We start from the raw sequence: 21,018 nt of genomic DNA on the forward strand, positions 1-21,018 counted from the left end.
CTTTACAGACACTGGAAATGGAAACACTTTACAGACACTGGAAATGGAAACACTTTACAGACACTGGAAATGGAAACACTTTACAGACACTGGAAATGGAAACACTTTACAGACACTGGAAATGGAAACACTTTACAGACACTGGAAATGGAAACACTTTACAGACACTGGAAATGGAAACACTTTACAGACACTGGAAATGGAAACACTTTACAGACACTGGAAATGGAAACACTTTACAGACACTGGAAATGGAAACACTTTACAGACACTGGAAATGGAAACACTTTACAGACACTGGAAATGGAAACACTTTACAGACACTGGAAATGGAAACACTTTACAGACACTGGAAATGGAAACACTTTACAGACACTGGAAATGGAAACACTTTACAGACACTGGAAATGGAAACACTTTACAGACACTGGAAATGGAAACACTTTACAGACACTGGAAATGGAAACACTTTACAGACACTAGAAATGGAAACACTTTACAGACACTAGAAATGGAAACACTTTACAGACACTAGAAATATATGCCATAAGAATAATACGAAAGCTAAGTGAGAGTTTTCCGATATTTTTTTACTTTTAAAGCTGATTACATTTCCTAATTGAATACATTATTTGATTCGTTTCTTTCTTTAGATATGCATAATCAATTCAATTACAATATTACACTTTGAGTATGTGAAAAGCTAATGTTTGAAATTTGAAGTAATCTAAACAAAATAGATTTAAATTTAAACGATCACAATTCTACCTATATGACGAATTAGACTAAAGTAGTAGATAACCAGCCGCCTCTAATGTATTAAACTGTTACTCTTAGAAGAGTTTAAAGTAACCACGATATACTATGCTTTCCATGCATGAGTGCAAAGAGAAATTGAAAAAGCTTTTTACGAGTAGAGAAGACCAGATAAGCTCCAAATAGATATTAAGACAAAAGCATGATATATAGAACTGAAGTTAGTGAACCGTTGCCGCAATTGGAGACTGGCCAGAATTTGTCAAGTTCTCGACCACTGGAGTCCAATAAATTTTTGCAATCTAGTCAGCACAAGCGTATGCAGAGAAAAATGTGCGGAAAAATTTAATCTTTAGCATTCCATTGATATTGTTACGGGATCATTGAATCTGTCAAATATAGAAAGACTTGCTGAGATCAACTAATATTGGTTGTTAATCAGTAGTTGCGTTGCCTTTTACGGAACCTTTTACTTGGTTAAGACAGAAAAGAATTACAAATCATTTAAAGTAGTATTTAGATAGCAAATATTCAAGTTTAAAACTCGCTTATAAAATTGCTTATGGACAAATCTAACCCGATATACAAATCTGTATAAACAGCCTTGGTAATGGTATCTAATTCACCGAGAGATTCTTATGGACGAGAGCAAATGGAGACTGAGAAAGCCAGTTTCTTCACCTGTAGTCTTATGAAAGTCAGGAGAATCAAAGATTGGGTTCTTTAAGTATTTAGAAGGATTTGCCAAACCTCACATATACAATATTTATCTCCATTACAAAACGGAATAAATCAGATTCCTAAGAGACAGACTGTTCGAGTCTATCCAATGAGTCAACTTAATTCTGGAGACGGAACACTTCCATAGAACACGTGCGACTTGAATTTCAGGCAGTTTTTGCATCAAAATGGCATTTGAATTTTTTTTTATTTAGATGCTAAATACTATCATTAAAAAAAAGGCACCTTGGCTGAATCGGTTAAGAGATTTCGCTAGAAAAATTTGTTTTAACAGGAAGTAAAGCATTGTTTTGTCTGCCTGAGATTTATCAGTCTCGAGATAAATTTCTGAAGATCAGTCAAAATTAAGTAGCTTACCAGAAGACAGTAAAAGTTTTCTACCCAGTCTTTCTTTTCGCTCAGTCCAATTGAATTCCTAAATATTTAGGACAGAATATGTTCAAAGAATTGATCAATATATGCCCTTAACCATGGTTCTTATTGCTGAAGTCAGTGGTGAAGTCAAACAAGCCATTGGCTTCTAGAATTTTCATTTGATATTTAAGTATAGTATACAGTAGACTCCCGATTATCCGCGGGCGGGTTATCCGCGGTACGGATTATCCGTGCCTGCCACACAAAGTTTTTTTTTTTTTTTTTTGACTGATTTTTTCAAAAAGGTGCAGTTTTACAGTTATGCTTTTGTAATTACATAATACATTACAGTATTAAAACAGTATATATGCATTAATTTTTCTGTGTATCCTTGAAGCCTCTCGTAAATACAAAACATTTTTCTGTTTTCATTAACAAAATGCATTTTAGGTTAGTTTTGAGTGATATGCTAAAATATGAAGCGTTAGTTAAACATTTCCTGCTGTTTATTTTACGTTTTATTGTACATAAAACGATTTTTCAAAGTTGGAATGACTGTTTTCTTTTTTGCTATACCCGTTTTTAGCTTTTTTCGGATTATCCGCGATTTTTGTTATCCGCGGCGGCCGCGCCACCCAATTCCGCGGATAATCGGGAGTGTACTGTACTTTTAAAGTTGAAATATTAAACTAGAAATTCAAAAGCAAGTACTGAAAAAAAATTTTTAAAAAAGATTCAATTCCCTCCCACTTTTCCCACAACAAGTGACAATATGGTATCCAACATTAAAAAAATTGCGATAGTATAGACAATTAGAAAGTAGCTGCCTTGGATATTGAAAAACAAAAAAAAATTCACAGATGCAAGCCAACTGGAATACTTTCAATGCTAACCTTTTATTTTAACCTTCGGCACTGCCTAGTTAATCGAATGCACATTAAAATTTGCATCCTATCACATTGGTGACCAGAGACGTTATAGGACGTCCGAAAATCAAATATTGACTGCCTATTAGAGTTGTGGTTAGGCAGCATGCGAGTTGTCAGTTTTTGAATAGATGTCAAATGCACATTCTGTTTGCATATTCCAAGTAAATCTTTCCGTTTTAATTTATATTCCATATATTTTAGGAATACTAGATGACATGGATTCAACATAAATCAAGTACATATAAACAATTCTGAAGCAATTTTAAATTACTGGTTACTTACTGCTTCCATACTCAATCGGAGAAGCTTTATCCAGACAGAATTAACCACCGAATAGGGAAGATATGGAATAGATTTTCCCTTTTAGGGATTATTGCTGTCCAACTCGCCAAAGATAAGTTTAAGTGCATTTAAGTGCCATGAATCGTGTTATGTTATTTGTTTCGTGAATTGCATTGTTCATAAAAAATTAAATTGCAATAAATTTTAAAAAGGAAAGTTCTCACAAAATTTTGCTATAATTTATTTGAATGACTTAATGGATTCAGAAGTTCATAGTTTTAATAATAGAATTCCGATTCCAACGGTATGGATATACAAAAATGAATTAAACGAAGAATCTCGTAACATTTCTTTCCGTTTACATCCAAAAATAACCAACTTCATATGCCATATTTTCAACACAAGGGAAGAGTCGGCCATTATCTTAAAGCACCACAATATAATGATTAAGTCATGGTTATTGGGGTCAAGATCACAATACAAACTTATGTAAACGACTCGGCAAGACCAAACCCGTCTTGAAAAGGAAAGTCCAATAGTCCTCCAATCTATTAACTATATTACTGAAAATGAATAACAAGTTCCTACCTAAAATCCTTTAGTAAATTCGATTTTATCAGTCACAAAACAATGTATTTACAAGTAGCAGGATGTAAGCAATCAAATCACCCGAGTGTCCATATAGATGGAAAAGATTCAATTGATACATTATCTACACGACCAACCAATCAGAGTCATTTGTACAAGATTATCAAGTGGGTCATCTCCATAAGGCAGGCGAAATTAAAACCGGATGGTTTCCCATGGCTTACACGTATAATATTGAACCTAGCAGAGAAAAATGGCAGAAAATTCAGCATCTGAAGCGCTTGTAGGACAACGTCCGCGATTAGATTACAGACAGCACCATTTCACTTATAGGTCGACTAATCTCAAGAAATGGAAAATAAATGACCAGCCTCTGCAGACTAAGACTGTTGACATTAAGTCTATATAATAAAAAGCCGCAAATTGGACAGAAAACTACTTAAGATACCTCTGCCAAGAACAAACTGCACTTGGAGACTGGCATTTTGCAGTTTTACATTGACATGTATACACAGATGACACCAGGACCCAACTTGTAGTTTGTGTTTTGTATTGCATCTGAGTGCAACTATTTCCCATATCAAATTGGGTTTTCGACGTATAATTGGCAACTTTTAGACTTACAACGCACAAAAACAGTTTAATAGAAAATGTATAACAGCAATGCTTCTGAAGCATTCCACAATAAAGGTAACACGGACAAAAGCATATATCGAATAAAGAGTGAAGAAAATAGCTGATAAGCTTTTAAACAACCAAGAAAGACTGACACTATTAAAGTACAGGACTATGGCTGCACAAAAAGAATCTTTGGAACCTAATGATGGAAGTCTGACAAGTACAGGAGAACCATTTCATAGACCAAGAATCAAATTACGAACCACGATTGAGAATGAGAGTAATTTGAATGCATTTGTCCATTTAGAGAGCCATTTTGTATATTGCAGGCAACTGAAAATCAACTGCAGCTGTGTTTGAGTTCAAAATTGCATTTTTTTTATTAAATATGTATTGACAGCCATATCTATGACAAAGTTAGAAATTAATATGGTGGCACTGTGTTAAGCATACAGCTGACAACCCACTTTTCTGAAAAGTCGTTATCCAAGATTCCCAATCAAGTAATGGTCGAGTAATGCTTTTTGCTCTTATTTCAGTCAATGCTGAAATAATATATTCATATTAATACTATAATTCATATTTTCCGATATGCAGTTTCCTATAAGCTGAAGAGAGTGCCCAATTTTTTCTCTGAAGAATGCACGCATCTAACTAGCATGGATTATTTATTTTTAGGTTTTGCAGTAAATAGGAGAATTTACTTTATCGGATTAAATAAGAAAAACTGATACACGAATTGATTCTTACTCTTAGCACAACAGAAAATTGTACTTCAAATGTTCGTTGCATTTTCAAACTAGTATATACGAGAATTTTCCCTCGACGAAAACTCAAAATTTGCTTCTGAAGACTTATGCTTAAAATTAAGGTGTAAGAATAAGAAGCCATTAGCAAAACAATGATTTCGAATTAATGGAACAAAGCACAAAAATCAATGTCTTAGATATCGCAACGAAAAATTAACCTATCATGCAGTCGCATCTTTTATTTCTAAGGGGGGAATTTTGGATTAATACATTAGGTGGAAGTTGGTTATATTAAGCGTTTGACGTCTAGTTTGATCTAAAAGAAACTAAATATATCCGAAAGTTTTTATTTACTATCTTGCCTATAATATGCATCCACATTTTGCAAATTGCATTTCGATTATACATTTAATTTTCAGACTTGTTTACGGTTTTTAACTAGACTGCACAAAATTTAAAAAGATTTTAGAATATTGTTTTTGCTTGAAGTTAATTTTGAGTTTGGTAGGTCCAAAAAATGGATTACAGATGAATAACATGATGAGTGACGTTTCCTATCTACGAACATTTGCGAATAAATGTCAGCTTAAGAGGGACGTGTCTGGCATCATGGCCAGATGACGATTACTAGGTCTGCTGTTTTCCAAAATCTATTCTACAAAATAAAAACAAGACAAATTTTATCGATCCCAAGAAAATAAGCGTCTAAAATATTGAAGTTATCCTAGATTACCATTTCGCGCAATTCCTCAACGTGATCACCAAAATGTCTCAAGCTCAGAAATTGCAGAAGGATTACAAAGATACGACAGCTTTCGTTTCTGTGGCATTCTCTAGATAATCTTATGTCCTGAAAATAGACGATTCTAAAAATGAAGTAATATCAAAATCAGTTGCTGAATTTCCGATACCAGGAGATTATGTAGTCAGGATATCTTGCCGCTTTATCTTACCCCTTTTGTGTCAATGCCACCTAAATCACAATGTGAATCATTGTTAGAGTTGAAAATCATCGAGGTTTTAAACACTCAACGGATAGATATAGTTGGCAATATAGCTAGCCATTGAGTGTTGCACTAGCAGCAATGTCACTATATATGGCTGCGTAAAGAATGCAGCTTAAGTAAAGATCTAGATGGAATTTGAGGCCATGCTCCGAAATTGAAGGACGTATTCATGACAGTATGGGCTATACAAGATACACTCGTGCTCCAGTCTGCTCAGGTTTTTTCACTCCGTGAATAGGAAATCTATACCCGTGTCGTTGAACTGGATACCCAAATGGCCAACATGAGCGATGATTCCCTGTAGTGCCTCCTGAAGAATACAGTGCATCCACAAGGCTCTCAGAATCGAAAATCAATCGTTATGAAAGCAAATATTCCAGAAGCAACCGCGCAGGATATCGCTTCTGAAACTACATTTGCTAAACTGATTGTTGGCAGATTGTGAATAGTTTGACAACAATTATAAACATTTCTAAAATACGGGCTAGAAATTTCTTTTAGAAGTAACCTGAAACAAACTTCATATTCATTTCTGTTTATCAATTTCAACAACACAAAATTCATTAATATAGCTTTTCCCATCGCAACGCTACTATGTAGATGATACTTTAAAAACTCTGCATTCCATATCAGGACATGGAAGAGATGGCAACATAAAATAAAGACGATAGTTTCATGCTTAATATAACTTTCCTTTCTCTGCAAGATGCTTAATTCCCCCTTCGTTCATAAACCCATTAAACGAACCCATGAACCGACAACGAACTTCTCTCTTAAATAACGGGTCTTCCTGTAGAAAGGTACAATAAAATCTTACAATATTAATACGTCTGAATTTAGAAAGCCCACACTCGGGGGGGGGGGCAAAGGGCGCACCCACACTCGGGGGGGGGGGGGGGGGGGCAAAGGGCGCACCCACACTCGGGGGGGGGGCAAAGGGCGCACCCACACTCGGGGGGGGCAAAGGGCGGACCCACACTCGGGGGGGGCAAAGGGCGGACCCACACTCGGGGGGGCAAAGGGCGGACCCACACTCGGGGGGGCAAAGGGCGGACCCACACTCGGGGGGGCAAAGGGCGGACCCACACTCGGGGGGGCAAAGGGCGGACCCACACTCGGGGGGGCAAAGGGCGGACCCACACTCGGGGGGGCAAAGGGCGGACCCACACTCGGGGGGGCAAAGGGCGGACCCACACTCGGGGGGGCAAAGGGCGGACCCACACTCGGGGGGGCAAAGGGCGGACCCACACTCGGGGGGGGCAAAGGGCGGACCCACACTCGGGGGGGGGCAAAGGGCGGACCCACACTCGGGGGGGGGCAAAGGGCGGACCCACACTCGAGCTTAGAATTTTACTTTCAATAAAAAATTATTCTCAAAAAGATATTCAAACGAGTTCTCAAATCGGGAATCCTTAACACCACAAAGTAATACGATTAAGATAGTTGAACAGAAGGAATCGCCTCCCCAAGAGACCTTTGATGTTATGGCTAATTTCCGGATGAATTGTGTTAAACAAATGCAATTAAGAATTTTGTGGAGAAAGGAGAATTGCTTTAAGCAAAGAAGCATCGTTATTTCCTTTGTTAGCTATTCCTTGCCTTGACGTGGAATATGCAATTCTTATAAGATAGTCTACATGGTAACGTTGCAATACGGAAAGTGATGCTAATGAATTTCTGATTGTATTGATAACCAATAAAAATAACAGAAGTAAACATAATTCAGTTTTATTTCAGGTTGTCATGAAAAATGTAATTTCTAGCCCATATTTTAGAAATTATTACAAAAGTTGTCAAACTGTTCACAATCTTCCTACAATCACGTTTAAAAAATGACATTAGAATTTAGAAGAGATGCCTTGTTCGGTCACTTCTGGAGTATTTTCATGAAATACGCTTTCCAATGCAGAGAGCCTTGTCCAAATTCGTGGGTGCACTGTATGCTGCAAGAAGCACTACAGGGAATCATCACGCATGATGATTATTGGTGACGATAACAGCCACTCGGGTAGTTCACGGTTATGGACTTCCCACGCAAGAAGTGAGCAGATTGGTGGAGCACCAGTGCATCATCCATGACAGCCTGGCTTGTGTAAAAGTTTACTTTCGGAGGATGGCCTCAAATTCTCTCTGAATCTATATCAGATTTAACTGCATCCCTACAAAGTTCGCTTTGATTGGCATTGCTGCTAAATATAGCTTTCCTTATAAAAGTTGTCGATATCTCCATACGATTTTCAACTCTATTGATGTACACTTCGAATTTTGAAAGTATTGACATAAAACGTGTAGGCAAAATATCTTGAACACAGATATTGATCTCCTGAAATCAGAAATTTAATAACCGTAATTGTTTTACCATATCCTAATTTTTCAAAAAACCTGATATTTTCAAGACAGATTATCCTGAGAATGTCACAGAAGTGAAAATTAATGTAAACTTCCATTCATTGCAACCTTGAGCAATTCCCAAATATAAGAGGCACGTAGAGGAATCGCACAGAACTGAAATTAAACATTGAATTTATCCTAGATCTTTCTGGGATCTATAAAATTAGTCTCATTTTTATGTTGCGTAAGGGATATTGAAAGACGAACCTAGTAATCTTTCATGCCAGATGACCATAAGTCCTCTTAAGCCAGCCCTTTCCCGACCCTCTTATACCTTACTATCTATTACGCTTTCGATTCTTTAGCACTAGAATTTTTGACGATTGAAAGGGGAGAAACATGGCACCAAGTTATTTCTACATATTGCGTTCCTCACTAAATTAAGATCCTTCATCCTTATGGTTCTTAAATCTAAAGAAATTTAAAGGGCTGGACAAATATGTCTTAATTTCATAAAGATTTTACTTAATTGAAGTAAAGAATGAATTTAAAAAATTAGTAATCTTTTTGGGTATAATTTTCAAAGATCCTGAAGTACATTGGGAGTAATTCAATTCTTTTACCAATGGAACAATGTATTTCAAAAACTACCCTTGAATTTTCTATTATAGAAATCTATTGAAAGAATCGACTCGCGTTTTAATAAACTGAAATTATTCTAACTTGTATATAACCAAGAAGCTATTTTTAAATTTAACCGATGGGCAATTTTAAAATGGACCATTTTGAATAGCGGAAATCTAGCGAAATGCTTTATATGAATGAAAAAACGGGAATAGGTCAACTTAGAGATTTAAACTTTTCAAGAACGGAGATCCAAAAACTGTTCAATTGGTAATTGCAAGCTTTGTAAGAAAATTTATATAAAACTCTAGAAGCTAATTTTAAAGTTAAACGCAGAGCGCGCTCTTCAGTTTTACTCCGAACATTGTTGTGAGCTTTACAGAGTGACATGCCTTTTGCTAATGCGTCAGTATCTACAAGTATCATTTATGCGTTCAACTAGGCTATGTTAGCTGTATTCAGAGTTCCCCGGAAATATTCATAGAATAAAGTATCTTCCATTTCTCAGCATACTAAACTTATATACTACTTATCCACTGGTCTATTTCTGCAATAGTATTAATTATGAAATTCACCTAAAAAGAAAGGTTAAACATGCCAAAACCTCTCGAAATCTGTCATCACTACCGATAAATTACACAATATAGGTTTCCCACACTGAGACTACAGAATGGCGACAATACATAGGATACTGCATTATAACAGTGAAATAGTAACAAAATTCGAAATTAGAGATAAAAGTTCCAAATTGAAAGTTGCCGCCATGACTTGGACAAAAGAACGAGACAAGCACAAGAAGCACTAAATCTTCACACAACTGAATAACCACAATGATTTTCCCAATACTGTAACGAAATTTTAAGTTGGGAATTACTTAAATATTCGAATTTTCAGAAAACCTTTAATGAAATAAAAAAGAACACACTGGATTATAAAACTCAGACTCCAATCCAAAATAAAACACAAGGCAGCTACTATAATTAAACTAGTTGGGCATACATTGTTAGAATTTCAGGTTGCATCCGATTACACGATTATTGAAAAAAAATGGTAATGAGACTCGCAGTTATTTTAAGCTTGAATATACTTGTTGCACTTCAATAACATTTAGAGTATTGTAAGAAACTCGGTTAAAAGATTAAGAATTCCATCTCTTAAGATTCTTTGAATTTTGGATATCCAATTTCTACAAAGACTGCAGTTTTGTAAATAAGACCCAGGATTAGACAAACTACTTTATTTTCCAGAACTGGAATGAAGATTTTAAGTTAATTTCAACTTCGCATCACGCTTATAAAACCAGCAGGAAACTTTTTTAGCATTTACTGTATCGATCGTGTAATCCTTGGCGAGTTATTTAGCAATTAATCATAGGCATGTGTCAATAGTTTCCAAAAATTGGATTAGTGTCTTAGACACTTTTCCCAACCGATTGAAACAAAACTGCATTTGTAATTAAAATCGTAAAATTGATTTGATATACTTAAATCCTTGTTTCTGAATTATAGCAATTACATGTTTTTTCTGAAAGCACAGACAGTTATCCCTTTCTTGGATTTGGATCCAAATTCCGCAGATGTGTACCTTAGGGATGTTAATTTTTACAGAGTTTTATCTATTTAGCTCTTTAAATGTGTTAACTCGAACAGAAAAGCAGACAGACGTGAAAGAATTTTGCTCATGATTTCATAAACTACAAATTTGCTGTGAAGACTTTATACCAAATTTCAACCGTCTACCTCAAGGAGTTTGTTGTCACAGACAGACATTTTCCAAAAATGGTTTCAAACTCAGGGAAGTTTAAAATGAGGAGATTCGCCAAAGTCTCGAGTTCGAAATTTGACAATAACTATTCTCTTTATACTTCGTATACGAAAATGTAATGCAATAGATTTCGTTCTAGATTTTATGATCTTGAAATCTTGATAAAAATATGCTAAATCTTACAGCTCCATTCATTATTTCCTATTCAAGGAGTGCAGATTAACAGCCTGTACTATCAGAATACTTTTAAAACCCGGCAGTAAGCATTACAATGGCTTGATTCATTTGGTCCATTTCAGAATGGCCAAGCAAATGGGGAACTCAATGTGGTCAACTCAATAGAGAGGAATTGAAAAACTCGACAAGATTCATTTCTTTAAAGTATAAACATAAGCAGAAAAGTTATGCAAAGGGGGGGGGGGGTCCAAGAGTTAATAAACGAACAAAAATTTGAAGGCTCAAGAATTAGATATACAAGAAGCATCATTGGAAATTAGATATATAAAAAGATTCCACAGAACAATTTTGATTTTAATACATATCAAAGAATTTAATCTTCAATATTTGTAAAAATCCTCTCAATGGATAAGAAGATTCAACGAATTCGCTGTGCTAAACATATCAACTACTTATTATTGAATAAGGAGTTTTTTTTTTATTATTTAAGTTAAAAGTAGTAAAAGCATAACACTAATGTAATTTAGTAACTTTCATAGGCATTATTTTAAAAGTTCCTAGAAAGTTATCCCATCTCAAATTGCACAATATATAAATTTATTCTTAATATTTGCTTATGCAGTATTAATGACAAAGTATAAAAGTGTAAACATAAGTTGAAAGCACATAAAATTGAATGAAATAGGATAAAATCATGAAAAATTTCACCAACATTCATCTGTAAATTATCGTTGTATTCATTTTACCAGATATTTGAATTCAAAATCAATGGCAAAAGTTTGGCTTCCCAATATGAATTTAAGCTTTAAAGTTTATTAATAAATTCAAATTTAATTTGTGTTTTCATCTTTAAAATTGACTTGGGCATGTTTTTACTTTTCGATTTTAATTTTGAAAGCGTTTCATAATGCTCGTTTCCTCAATAACTTAATTTTTTTTATTAGTTATGCTTCCTAATAATTCAATAACTTTGAGCACCTACCAATATTTAATAATGTGTTATTTCTAACAGATGATGCATGAAATAAGATGGCAAAATTTTATATCAAACAGAGGGCCAAACTGGATTTGTGAATTTTACGTAAACCATTAAAATACATAAAATTTTCTAAATTCTTTAGAAGAGCGCTTTTAGTGAAAATATTTTAAAGGCAAAAATTAAGTTTGCTATCAAAGTAAATTTTATTTCAAAGACTTAAAATATCACAGAACATAAGCGCATGTCAATTTCCTCCAAGAATAAGAGTAGCGCAAATTTGAATAGACGTTAAATATGTAGTTAAACGCATCTATAATTATAGAACTCGCTCCATTTTTGGAAGAATTCTATGCATTCTTGGACAATGAAGATGTTAAGAGGGAACCGCTGTTAAATATTTGATTAGAAATAGTTCTGGGTAAAATTTAAAATTCTATTGGATTATGAATTATTTCCATCTAGGAAACTAATCAGACACTGTATTACCGGATGACTTATCAAAAATAGCCGAGCAGTGATACCCGACTTTACTGCACAAATAAGTATTCAATTGATATTTTTGGAGTTATACGACTAATTTGTGGAATTTGATTCAGCATTGCGCATTCAGCTTTGAAGAACAGGATGTTTTATGTGTATTCCTTACAACTCAATGAGCCTCCTCCTAACTCAATGAGCCTCCTCCTAACTCAATGAGCCTCCTCCTAACTCAATGAGCCTCCTCCTAACTCAATGAGCCTCCTCCTAACTCAATGAGCCTCCTCCTAACTCAATGAGCCTCCTCCTAACTCAATGAGCCTCCTCCTAACTCAATGAGCCTCCTCCTAACTCAATGAGCCTCCTCCTAACTCAATGAGCCTCCTCCTAACTCAATGAGCCTCCTCCTAACTCAATGAGCCTCCTCCTAACTCAATGAGCCTCCTCCTAACTCAATGAGCCTCCTCCTAACTCAATGAGCCTCCTCCTAACTCAATGAGCCTCCTCCTAACTCAATGAGCCTCCTCCTAACTCAATGAGCCTCCTCCTAACTCAATGAGCCTCCTCCTAACTCAATGAGCCTCCTCCTAACTCAATGAGCCTCCTCCTAACTCAATGAGCCTCCTCCTAACTCAATGAGCCTCCTCCTAACTCAATGAGCCTCCTCCTAACTCAATGAGCCTCCTCCTAACTCAATGAGCCTCCTCCTAACTCAATGAGCCTCCTCCTAACTCAATGAGCCTCCTCCTAACTCAATGAGCCTCCTCCTAACTCAATGAGCCTCCTCCTAACTCAATGAGCCTCCTCCTAACTCAATGAGCCTCCTCCTAACTCAATGAGCCTCCTCCTAACTCAATGAGCCTCCTCCTAACTCAATGAGCCTCCTCCTAACTCAATGAGCCTCCTCCTAACTCAATGAGCCTCCTCCTAACTCAATGAGCCTCCTCCTAACTCAATGAGCCTCCTCCTAACTCAATGAGCCTCCTCCTAACTCAATGAGCCTCCTCCTAACTCAATGAGCCTCCTCCTAACTCAATGAGCCTCCTCCTAACTCAATGAGCCTCCTCCTAACTCAATGAGCCTCCTCCTAACTCAATGAGCCTCCTCCTAACTCAATGAGCCTCCTCCTAACTCAATGAGCCTCCTCCTAACTCAATGAGCCTCCTCCTAACTCAATGAGCCTCCTCCTAACTCAATGAGCCTCCTCCTAACTCAATGAGCCTCCTCCTAACTCAATGAGCCTCCTCCTAACTCAATGAGCCTCCTCCTAACTCAATGAGCCTCCTCCTAACTCAATGAGCCTCCTCCTAACTCAATGAGCCTCCTCCTAACTCAATGAGCCTCCTCCTAACTCAATGAGCCTCCTCCTAACTCAATGAGCCTCCTCCTAACTCAATGAGCCTCCTCCTAACAACTCGTGAAAGTTACTATTGAAAGCCTATGTTTACTACAAGAAAAATAACGTGCATTATCGTACTTCTGGTTTGCTTTTATAGCTAAGTATCAGAAAGACTGAAATCGTTCGATATCTTTTAATGGGAAATTTCAATTTTTTTCCAGCACACTACCAAAACTGAAAGTATAAATTAAGCTTCTTTTGGTAGTGAAGGGAGAAATGGAATTTATAGTTATGAATATTTTCCCACCCTCTCACCAGCCGGCTGGTAGCTAGCTCGTCCTATTTTTTTTAAGTAAAAAGGGGAGGGAAGGGTGCTATCCTAAACCTTTTATCTCCAATTTAATGTTAAATATATTAAGCCTTTCTATTAAATGTCTAACCTTAATTGTGCGCGCTCACTCTCCCGTTATTTTTATCTGAATCTTTCTAAAATAAGCCCATCTTTATACTTCAGAGTCGGAACGAGGGAAAGAAATGAAATTTCTCCTTAACTTTCTGCAACCGAAATGGTATCCAAGTACCTGCTGAGAAGTTATCGAGTTTCGATTTCATGACGCAAGGCTCAGATCTGTGCCAAGATGCACCACTGCAAATGTATGCTGACAAGTTATGGTTTCATTAAAGAGCCAAATATGGCCAAACAGTGCCAATCATGGTTTGGAGTTGTAAATGTAGTATTAATGAAAGGTCAATGTAGTATTAATTTTTGTATTCAACAAATTAAAATGAATATGAAATTCGCTATACTTAAACTGTTAAGATCGATAGTGTTTAAAAAAATTTCGAATGGGGACGTTACCTTCGCCAAATCGATACGAATTTAGTACGCTTAAGAAACCAGCGGAAGTGGCCTCCTCAAAACAATCTCTCATACTCAAGGGAGATATCCCAGAGAACGCCTTGCATGACATTGGCGTACAGTAGATACAAAATATTAACTTTGGCGTGAATTTAGCATTTACTGAATTTGTCGTGTCATCCATGGCGAGTGATTTGTCCATTAATTCCTGGTCTGAGGTTATTAGTATGTAAATCTGAAACGGGGAGGGGAGTCAATCTCGAGTTCGAATTTTTAGCGATTGTTATACTTTATACTACATATGCGAGAGCGTAAAAATGATTGACGATTAAAATCGAGACCTTCTGATAAAAAAATTAAGTGAATCGACGTGGGTTGATGGATACCGATTAATAAAAAGTTAGGGAAACGGGTTTGGTTAATACAAAATCGATTCATTTTCACTTCAAGCTGTAGTACAGGAAGCTAAATCCAGAAAGTAGGCAACATTGATAGAATGAAGTGCAATTTATTAGGGATTTATAGATTCTGGTCGTGAATTAAATATAATGGTGAAAACATTCCTTCATTGAAGTATTTTCACTTATGTAAATGAAACATTCTTCCCGCACCTAATGTTACTGATGAAGGATTTTGCAAGAGTGGATAGAGAATTGTGTTCCTGCCCTTTTACATTCAGTTCTCTAAACGCATTGTTACTGGTTATTTGAAGTTTGAAAGAATTCGATATTGAGAAAGATGAGCATTAGGCGCATAGTTCAATGGTCGAAAAATTTATATTTCCATCTTAATTCCATGCCTTTACTTCTGTATTATTGTAGTAGACACCATATTAATTTTTGAACTCCAATTTCAGAATCGTAATTCAAGACACTTTCTCAGAATTGAGAATTAATAACAAACGCATAGCATTTCCTATTCTGATGCAATATTTTCCTAGGAGAAAAATAGAATCGAGAGGGGAAAATTATACAATTTACGAATTTACTAATACTCACTATTAATATTAGCTTTTAAGTTAATAAATTTCAGTGTATTTAATTCCAAAATTAATGTCGCCATTTATTTAGTTTAACCGTGTGTAAACCTGCATACACTTTTAACATGCATCATATTTACATTCTCGGCTCTGAAATTAAAAATTGCTTGAAGAGTCACGACTTAAATCTTTAAAGGCAAAAAGTCAGACGACTTGATGAAGTCAATTTTATTCTCACTTTCATAAGTATTGAAATTAATTTTTTCAATCGGACGAATTAAATATTGAATACTGTTCGGTGCTCAAAGTATTGAGTTTCTTGGATTGAATTTCTTTCATTCAACGGTATGTTGTGGGTACTTAACTATAATTTAAAACTGTTTCAAATTTACGTTTTTATATTTACATGGTCTATCAAAACACAAGACATCTTATTCTTCACACACAATAGAGTTTTATTGATGCGTCGAGGCTTGTATACCATTATTCGGAGCAGCCACTTATAGAAGGATTAGTCTCGAATATTAACCTTAATGGAATGAAGATTTTTTTTGGGGGGGGGGGACGAATGTAAATTTGTTTCCTAGAATATTTAAATATGTCTGAATTCCAGATATAAAATGGAGAAATCCATTGAGAGCATTACTTCCAAAGATTTTTTATATTGATTAGTATAAAGAGTTTCTTTTAAGCGAATGTTATGAAGTGAGACATCAGATCCAACTTCCTTTCAAATTATTGGAATCTGAATAGCCATCCAAATGCGAAGGCCTGAGGACTTAATATAGAAATTATGTACACAGATTTCTCCAACATAAAGGCCAAATACCTCATTGAAGTATATGTTCCACCAATTAGAAAATAGACCAGAGTTCGATTTTGTACCTATAATCGTAATTTTTTTATATTTCTTTCAAAAACACTGCAAGTATTGCTTCGATAAGAAATTGGCAGAGAAAAACCTCATCAGGATTGTTACAATACAAGTCCTCAGCATCAAATGGTTTATATTTTAACTATAACCTCAATTTAGAAATTCATGCTCAAAAACTATTTACTACTGTTCTTATTGTAATGTTGAGGATTTTTGGAACAACTTCCTATTATAGAAACACTAATAATCAATTCCTACAACCTTAAAAATTCTGAAGTCGAATACTGAAACATTCAAGTTCATTTGTCAGAAATTCACTAAATACCCTCAAAAATGCCTAAGATAGCTCATTTTATCAGGAACTGTTGCACAAAAGTAATGACCCGACTTCAAGATTTCCAAAGTATGTCTCTTTGCACAAAAGCCTTCCCAGCGACTTACTCTAAAGAAGGACCGCTTGACAAGAGGCTGAACCACCGTACTTTAATGAAAGTATTTCGAGCTTTCAGAACTGGAAAAAGATTACTACACTACTTCGCAATGAACTACACAACACTTAAAACGATTAACATACTGAAAATTAGACATCTAATGGACAAAAGAGAATCAAACTTCTGTATCAAGATTTTTGCATGCAATTGCGAAAGAAAATTGCAATTTTTTTCTGCTAACAAGATCAGATTTTTGAAATTTCGTTGAGACTCGGAAAAATCTGCTACCACAGAAGTCTGATCAAATATTAGAGAACACTTGCTAAGACAGTCTCCAATTGGGATTTAGAGCCAGTCAAGCTCTTCAAGTATTCATTGCACATGCTCATTTTACTCAAATTTAATATCGTTAGAAACATCCTATTTTGGATAACATACGATAAAGATTTCTTAAATAACCCAGAAAATCTTAAATTATAATTATAAATATCTTTGAAGTCAAAAAATATTACCATGTTAAATTCGATTACTTCGGATCTTCCGGACTGGATTTTCTGAAGAAACTTTCTGAACTGTTTGGGTTTACAGGAACAACAGATTCTAAAACAACTTATCTGGTCAGGTTCCTCATTCAGAGAGATCCATTTATACATTCAGTAATGAAAGAGCCAACAATCCTAAAAAGAAATAGCTTTATTTAAACCTCTATACATGCAAGAATGAAAAAAATTAAAGTTTAATGAGATTAAATTTAATCTACCAAACATTACTTAATCATGTCTGAACTATAAGAAAATATTGTGAAAGTCAAAAAATTCGAACTAGAGATTTTAACGAATCTACGTTTTGAGCCATTCCGCATCCGAAAAACATTTTCGGAATTGTATCTTACTTGAACACTTGCAAACCAAATTCGGTGGATGAAATTTGGTATGTGGTCTTTAGAAATCTTGTAAATATCGCTAGATTCCTACAAAATTTGATACGAAGACGAATGAATACGATAACTACAAAACTTAAAGGGCTAGATAGATAAAATTTAGTATATAGAATTAGCATTTAAGGTGTAGAACACAAAAGGAAAATTTCGAAATAAATACATCGAGATTTTATCAGTTCCGTACTTTCCTATGGATATAAAAGTGGTAACTCAAAAAAGGAAGCCCCATAAACGCCGCATTTATATCAAATGTTATTTGTCTATGTAATCTTACTAAACCAGCGATTCTCAACCTGTGGGGTGCGCCCCCCTAGGGGGCGAGAGCACCCTAGAGGCGAGGCGCGAGAATATCCAAGAGAAAATATTTAAAAAAAATGATTAACTCACCGAAAGAAAATCGCACATACACATAGAAAACAAAATGCATTTTGACATATTTAATAACTTATTAAAGTAAAACAACTTACTTAAAACATACTAAATTAAAAAACAAGTTTAATAATCATTACTGACTTCCTTGGGCCTGTCTTGCAGAGCAAAGTTTTTAGATTCAGCGGTCTCATTTTTATATAATTTACTACGGTTACAACCGTAACGCATTATTCAGACCAGGACTTATTTCTTTCGAAGCCAAAACCTCTCTGTGGATCATGCAATGTGTCCTGACGCACTGAGGCGATTTTTGTTTTACAAGTGCTTGTATACCTTGGAATCTTCCGACGCAATTGGTGCATATCTTGGTGCATATTCCGACGCAATTTTTCCATTCTATGTTTGCCTCGTTCATGAAATCATTTAAAATGGCAAATAATGCGAGCGCTGTTTTGAGTTCTATTGGTTTGCAGAAAAGTAGTTCTACTACTGACATATCACAAAATTGAACATAGGCAATTAAATGAGCATCTTTATTACTATTTATTGCTTCATCAAGCTGTAATGAAAATAATTTGTCACGCAACTTCGAGAAAAGCTGACACTGTACATCTTCAGCTATATTACCCATTCGACGAGCAACAGTATCATTTGAAAGAGGTATGGACTGCAATTGTTTTGAAAAAATTATCTCCAAACATAATTTCTACAATCTCAATTGCTGCTGGCAAAATAAGCTCTTCACCAATGGTGTGAGGTTTTTTACATCTGGCTATTTTATATGAAACTTTGCAAGATACAATTAAGGCATTTTTATTCCTAAAGTGAAGACACGATGAAGCGTTTCCAAATGTCGTTTAAGTTTATTAGGTTTCAAGCTGTCTGCGGCCAACATTTTTGTGCAAATGATACGCAGGGGCCTTTCTTTTTCACTTCAGTGCTAGAAAATCCAAAATTTAAGTATTCTTGAAAATATTTTCTTGATTTAATTTCGGAACCACGCTCGTCTGTGTAGTTGTTGATACTTGACTGTCGTCTAATGCTAGCTTACTTCTGCTTAAAAATTTATCCATGAGTCTGCATAAATCTGCTGCCGTGAATATTTAATATGGTGAATTGCAATTAACACGGAAACATATATAACATACACATTCACGATAGATTCGATACCGATAGAAGGATCGACTCGAATGAGACTGGCTGGAATTGAAACTTGCGTTATCGAATATTTTCCTTATTTTTATGAGAAAACATTTGCTCTGCGCATGCTCGAGGCGGTATCGGTCGTGTGGATTCCCTTCCACAAACATTTTATCTTTTGTTTAGTCATGCTTCTGTTTTATATCCTTTATTATTCGAAAAAATGTATTCCAGTTTCTAAATTTAGCTAACCCCGTCTAGGAATTACCCCGTTAGGAACTTTCATTAAGGAATTTTTTCTACTTTCATATTCTTTTGACGTTTTCTCCCTGTTTGGCTTTCATTTCAAATATAATATTTAAATTTCCCCCGCTTTCATTCGCTCCATCTGTTAACCGCCCGCTTGGCAAAATGCCAAATGTGGTTTCTCGCCAACGTTGGCTGACTTTTATTCCTTTTTGGCAGTTAATTAAAAATAATTTAAAAACATAATCCGAAATACTCACTATATATTGTTGTATACATTTTATTGTAAGCGGGGGGGGGGAGAGATGAAAATTATGATTGAAAACTGGACCACGAATACTGAAAGGTTGAGAAACGCTGTACTAAACTGAAGTTTTGCTAAATTATGGCCTCAGTCGGACAAAGATTCTACATTTCTGAATATATGGTTCATCGAAAAAATTCTCTACTTCAAGAGCAAGACTCATACAGGGGTTGAAAATAAAGTTGAGCACACGTGGAAATCAATCGCATCCAAGTTCAACAATTATATGTGAAGGAAGGCAAGTGTGACAATTAAGTAGAAAGTATGCGAAAAAAATTCTGCAAGACTCCATCCAGTTGGTTCTTACCTGTACACAGTATACAGAGTTAGATACCAAACAGTTATTTCGAACTGCAAATGTCATGTCAGTAGGTTTGTGATTTTAGAAATCTCTAGCCACCCTAGGTGACCAGTTCTTCGAACTCGATAAAATAAATTTTATCATACTAAATGAAAATGCCATTTAACATTAAGCCGTCAACATTTTTATTGGTTAGATATATACGTAAATTGGATAAAAACGATGAAATGACTCCAGAGGGTGATTCTGGGGCTATAGCGAAATTTCATATTTTGAGAGCTCTAAAAATTGAAGCGCGGCATGGAGCAGGTGACACTTGGACTATATAAAGACCACCAGTTTTTTTTTTTTTTTTTTTTTTCTATCCAACAAAAATTGGAATGGCTTTCTCCAAACTCATTTAATAAACGTTATACTTTCGCATAAAACTGAACTTTGGGCAAAATATGCCAATATTTTGCATGGCATTGGTCATTAATAGTTACTAAATATTAATCTTTGGCGTAACTGGCATTTTCTCGTATACGATGTATAGATGAAGTATTGTAATCGTCAAAAAATTCAAACTCGATATTGACGAGTCTCCACACTTTAGAAATCGAATTAGATCAACATTTTTGTAATTATATCAGCCCGTCCGTGTTCTTCCAGCCTTAAATCTATATGGCAGAACTGAAAAAGATTCAAAGCTAGACGTATGAAAACTTATTCCTCTGAGTAAACTAACCCAAATTTTAGCAAAGTTGACAGCGAAATCTTATGTCGGGGAGACAAAGTTGAAAGCAATTTCCTTAAAGTAACTTATTGATTATAAAGTATAAAGTCAATGTGTTCATTACTGTTGCAATCAAAATAAT

At 35.4% G+C, this 21,018-nt stretch overlaps 1 long non-coding RNA gene across 3 annotated transcripts in view; it reads right to left on the reverse strand.

Moving 5' to 3' along the window:
• Positions 1–429: 429 nt before the first annotated feature.
• Positions 430–21,018, reverse strand: part of LOC129988673 (uncharacterized) — a 29,572-nt gene continuing 8,983 nt past the window's right edge. Inside the window, exons 3-4 of one of the 3 annotated variants that reach the window (XR_008785666.1) lie at positions 17,371–17,535; positions 430–531 (exon numbers count right to left, since the gene is read on the reverse strand). This is a non-coding gene — a long non-coding RNA (uncharacterized LOC129988673). Of the gene's footprint in view, positions 532–7,791; positions 8,348–17,370; positions 17,536–21,018 lie in introns of those variants that run through there. The other 2 variants (XR_008785667.1, XR_008785665.1) reach the window with 2 other exon arrangements.

The sequence above is a fragment of the Argiope bruennichi genome, chromosome 10 (assembly GCF_947563725.1).
Source record: "Argiope bruennichi chromosome 10, qqArgBrue1.1, whole genome shotgun sequence".
Taxonomy (NCBI): Eukaryota; Metazoa; Arthropoda; class Arachnida; order Araneae; family Araneidae; genus Argiope; species Argiope bruennichi.